Source organism: Micropterus dolomieu, linkage group LG09 (genome assembly GCF_021292245.1).
Source record: "Micropterus dolomieu isolate WLL.071019.BEF.003 ecotype Adirondacks linkage group LG09, ASM2129224v1, whole genome shotgun sequence".
NCBI lineage: Eukaryota > Metazoa > Chordata > Actinopteri > Centrarchiformes > Centrarchidae > Micropterus > Micropterus dolomieu.
In genome coordinates, this window is record NC_060158.1 from 14588266 (window position 1) to 14593695 (window position 5430).

The window sequence follows — 5430 nt, forward strand, 5'->3', positions numbered from 1 at the left end:
AAATATGACCACATTACTCCTATTTTAGCTTCACTACACTGGCTCCCAGTATGTTTTAGAATTGACTTTAAAATTCTATTGATCACTTTTAAAGCTCTTCATGGCCTCTCGCCTTGTTATATTTCTGACCTTTTAGTCCCGTACGCACCAGCACGTACCTTGAGATCCTCGGGCAGAGGTCTGTTGTCTGTTCCAGAGTCTCGACTGAAAACTAAAGGGGACAGAGCGTTTGCTGTCAGGGCCCCGAGGCTCTGGAACAGCCTGCCCGAGGAAATCAGGTCGGCTGAGTCAGTGAACTCTTTTAAGTCCCTTCTTAAAACATACTTTTATAGGAGAGCTTTTCCCGATCTTATTTGACTTTATTTTATCCCTTTTATTTTATTTTACTAATTTTATATTAAATTTTCATGCTCTTATCTTTTTTTGTATTATTCTTTACACTTGTTAAAGCACTTTGTAACTTGTTTTTGAAAAGTGCTCTACAAATAAGGATTATTATTATTATTATAGCAGTGAGTGCAGCGGTAACGTCAGATCCTATTTATGCTGGGGAGAGAGGGTAGTTCGTCCAAAAGTTGTCGCTGTATTTAAACCCTACGCAGGTTAGGGAACTCGATTTGGCCTGGATGGTGACTCGACCAGAGTTCACTCCATGTCGGAGTGGAAGTGGCGAGGGTCTAGTTTCGGAAAGGTCCAAAGTGAGAGGGCTGGGGTCTTGGCAAGGCTCTCGCTGTGAGCTTCTTGTGCCAGTGGGTTTGGTGGGAAGAGCTTCGAGTGACACGAGCAGCAGAGAGAGAGAGACAGGGAATGTTTTGAATTGTATATTCAATTGTAGCCAACTGTGGTTTTAAGGGTCATTGGAAATCAAACAATGTCAAAAATGGTCTCGGGAGAAACTTTCTAAATAAAAAGATAGTCCACAGTCCATGCTGTCATGGTGGTTAAACATATTTACATTACTGTTAGTCTTCAAGGTGTGCAAAATGTCCCTTTGAGGTCAATTTGTTTTTGTCTGTAGTACATATTTATCCCCAGAATCCATGATGAAGAAATGTGGGGCCCATGAACTACAGAGTCACTGTTGCAGCCATTTCGGCCAGTGCAACCTACTATGGAGGAAGCACTGAATTTGACAAAGCTGCTTGAGCAGACAATGCGGTAATCAAACTTATGACACATTATTCTCCCCAGGCCATTGCTCAAGAAAATGATGGTCCAAAGTCCATGCTGTCACCGGTCAGTCATCAAAAAGTGACCCAAAACATTAAAGAATTCACTGTCACTAGACTAATCAATACACTGACATGTCATTTTGTATTAAGCCCCCATTGCTTTATGCTATTACTGAACTGGTGGAGTACTGAAGTGATGGGGTACCTATATTTTTCAGGATTTTAATTCCCTGAATTAACAAAAACAAAAAACACACATTATGTCTAGTTTCTCAATGGAATTTCAGAAAATGTACATCACATCATACATTGATAATGTTATCAGCATATAAAATGACATCCACAGGATATATTTTAGCAAAAAAAAAAAAAACACCCCACAAACACTCCCAAGAACACCAAAAGGCAAATGCAGAACTGATTTTCTATGGTTTATATCCATAGAACACAGAAAATGTATTGTGGGAGGTGGATATTTGACACATATTTTTATAAAGTGACATACCATTTTATCTCTACAGATAAAGTTGAGTATTCATATCAAAACAAAACTGACTGCCAAACACTGTGGGAAGATTTAATTAAAACTGTTCTGTCAGCACTAGGCTGAACAGTTGGGGTGTTGTCCTGACATAATAGAGATAAAGAAAAAACGCATTGAGTATTCAGCTGGCAGCTAGCAGTCCACTGCTACATTACTAGGGTGGGGTGGGCAGAGCGGACCTAACTTTAGTGCTTTTCTGCTACGCCACTGCTGGGGAGGTTCAGATGAGGCGACCCCACAGACAATATGTCGGCCGCAGTCACGTGTAGTGGGAAGAGGCAAGCTTTCACTTGTCATCGACTGTCATCTTAAAACAGGCATTAATTTTCACACATTATAGTCGGTATTATAAATGACCTACCGTCCGCCGGCTGTTGAAAGTTGACATAGGCGTATCCAAGGGAACGCCGGGTGATCATGTCCCTACAGACCCGGATCGACAGGATAGCTCCGGCCGGGCTGAATTTCTCATACAGCATGGCCTCAGTCACATCTTGATGCAGATCCCCGACGTACAGGGAGGCCATGGGGTAACTGGGTGCACTGGGGTTCATTCTCGTTGGCTGTGGAGGCTAGCAAGTAGTACTCGGACGAAGCTTGAATTTCCTAACGCAAAAAAAGTTTTCGGCGACAGTAACGTTACGAATGTTTGGCTCTTTAACGGCCACTGGCGTCACGTCAGTTCGGGGCAGAACGCTGATGGTAAACGTTACCAACCGTTGATTCGTCTGTTAGTGTTTTGGGAGTAAAATGGATAAGATGAATGTGTTAAAATGACCAATATCGACTTCTAGTGGGATTAAAACTGTCACTCAAATCTACACACAATGATAAAAAGCAAATCTAACGTTACTTGGCCTCGCTTCTGAACCAGTTAACGTTAACACGTCGACTAAAAAAAAATATACGTTATCGTTCGATTTAACGTTAGGCAGCCCTTTCTTATACGTTACCGTCCCGTCCTCGAGTGTCTACTCCAGCTTCACCGAGTTGTTACAAAAAGAAAGAAAAATGATTTTTTGTTTTTTTTTAGCTTTTGAATTTTTTTTTTATATTTTTATTTTTTTTTATAGAACGTGTGCCGAGCGAGCTCAGGAGCACACACGCACTCTCACAGCACTAACAGCCGGGTTTGAGGGGGAGGGAACAACGGGAAAGTTGTCTTATATATACTGGAGGCTGCGTCACTGAAATGGACCAATCATTTTCGAGTATAGTGGGGAAAAAAAGTCAACAAGGGGGCGTTGACCACAGCTGTACGCATGATGATGAAATCATGTAAAAACGTAGTGTTACAGGCTGAAATTGACTACAATACTCAGTTGTTTAGAGGTGCTGTATGGGGACGACTTGAATTCCTCCCGTTTCGCAGTGTCTGGGATCTACAGCAGCCTGGAAGAAAATGCCGATAGTCACACAACCACCCCGACAGCTGAATAGCCTACAGTACTGGGAATGTCACGGGCTGGTCATGCCTTAGGAGGAATGACACTTTACTGTAACACCACGCAGGTCATTCTTCGTTTGATAAGAGTGTTTGGCCATTCAGCAAACGTGATATGCAGGATTGCATCACATACAAAAGCCCTTATACTTTAAATGTACCCTCTTATTTTACAGAATAGGGGAGCCTTAGCTGCTCTCAGTGTGAGAATAAAACACAGAGCCACATCACCCCACTGGATAAGTTTTTGTCCTTAAATGCTGTTGATCAAAGCTAAATTTCTCACAAATGTAACTGAAATGGACCTACCGATTGAAGACAGATCCCTTTGATATTGTATGTGATAGGCTTACAATTACTTTTAAATATATAGCAGTGTGCTGTATGTGAGACAAATCCTTTCTTGGTTTCTGTAGAGATAGATTAAAAAGAGTCAAGTCATGTGTCAAGCTTGAAAATGAGCCAATTACCACTCCATCTAGATGCATCACAACATGGCTCTTCACAGCCATCTGCAGAGGGCAGTGTTGTCGGTGAAACGCATGCTTCTATCTAAAACCAAACCAGAACTCTGCATCCTAAACTATGACTTTTAATTCACCAGAACCAAGGGAGGTAAAGAAAATAAAGATGTTTATCAAGTAAGCTAGTTTTTCAATCATCTCCCTGATCTTTTGTCAATATAGCAAAGTCTCAAGCAAGCATCTCTTCAGCTGCTATCATAATTTTGGATCATAATTTTGCTGAGAATGATTAAGAGTATTTACCATAAGAATGTTGTTAGTTTATCCTCAAAGCAGTAACTTAATGTTAAACCACAATTCAACAGTGAGTTTTTTCCTTCAGGACTGATAATTCAGAGGGTGCAAAAAGCCATTTTGGCTTCAATATTAGAATCCATTAATATACACTGCTCAAAAAAAATAAAGGGAACACTAAAATAACACATCCTAGATCTGAATGAATGAAATAATCTCATTAAATACTCCTTTCTTTACATAGTTGAATGTGCTGACAACAAAATCACATAAAAATTATCAATGGAAATCAAATTTATCAACCCATGGAGGTCTGGATTTGAAGTGGAAAACCACACTAAAGGCCGATCCAACTTTGATGTAATATCCTTAAAACAAGTCAAAATGAGGCTCAGTAGTGTGTGTGGCCTCCACATGCCTGTATGACCTCCCTACAACGCCTGGGCATGTTCCTGATGAGGTGGCGGATGGTCTCCTGAGGGATCTCCTCCCAGACCTGGACTAAAGCATCCGCCAACTCCTGGACAGTCTGTGGTGCAACGTGGCGTTGGTGGATGGAGCGAGACATGATGTCCCAGATGTGCTCAATTGGATTCAGGTCTGAGGAACGGGCGGGCCAGTTCATAGCATCAATGCCTTCCTCTTGCAGGAACTGCTGATACACTCCAGCCACATGAGGTCTAGCATTGTCTTGCATTAGGAGGAACCCAGGGCCAACTGTACCAGCATATGGTCTCACAAGGGGTCTGAGGATCTCATCTCGGTACCTAATGGCAGTCAGGCTACCTCTGGCGAGCACATGGAGGGCTGTGTGGCCCCCCAAAGAAATGCCACCCCACACCATTACTGACCCACCGCCAAACCGGTCATGCTGGAGTATGAACCTGCTTTCATCTGTGAAGAGCACAGGGCGAGTTTGCCAATCTTGGTGTTCTCTGGCAAATGCCAAACGACCTGCACGGTGTTGGGCTGTAAGCCCAACCCCCACCTGTGGACGTCGGGCCCTCATACCGCCCTCATGGAGTCTGTTTCTAACCATTTGAGCAGACACATGCACATTTGTGGCCTGCTGGAGGTCATTTTGCAGGGCTCTGGCAGTGCTCCTCCTGCTCCTCCTTGCACAAAGGCGGAGGTAGCTGGGTTGTTGCCCTCCTACGGCCTCCTCCACGTCTCCTGATGTACTGGCCTGTCTCCTGGTAGCGCCTCCATGCTCTGGACACTACGCTGACAGACACAGCAAACCTTCTTGCCACAGCTCGCATTGATGTGCCATCCTGGATGAGCTGCACTACCTGAGCCACTTGTTCGGGTTGTAGACTCCGTCTCATGCTACCACTAGAGTGAAAGCACCGCCAGCATTCAAAAGTGACCAAAACATCAGCCAGGAAGCATAGGAACTGAGAAGTGGTCTGTGGTCACCACCTGCAGAACCACTCCTTTATTAGGGGTGTCTTGCTAATTGCCTATAATTTCCACCTGTTGTCTATTCCATTTGCACAACAGCATGTGAAA

At 43.4% G+C, this 5430-nt stretch overlaps 1 non-coding gene across 1 annotated transcript; it reads right to left on the reverse strand.

Annotated features, from left to right (window-relative positions):
- Nucleotides 1-1006: 1006 nt before the first annotated feature.
- On the reverse strand, nucleotides 1007-1143 carry LOC123977235. The gene has a single exon (XR_006826604.1). It is a non-coding gene; the product is annotated as a small nucleolar RNA SNORA5 (small nucleolar RNA).
- Between the last annotated feature and the right edge of the window lie 4287 nt (nucleotides 1144-5430).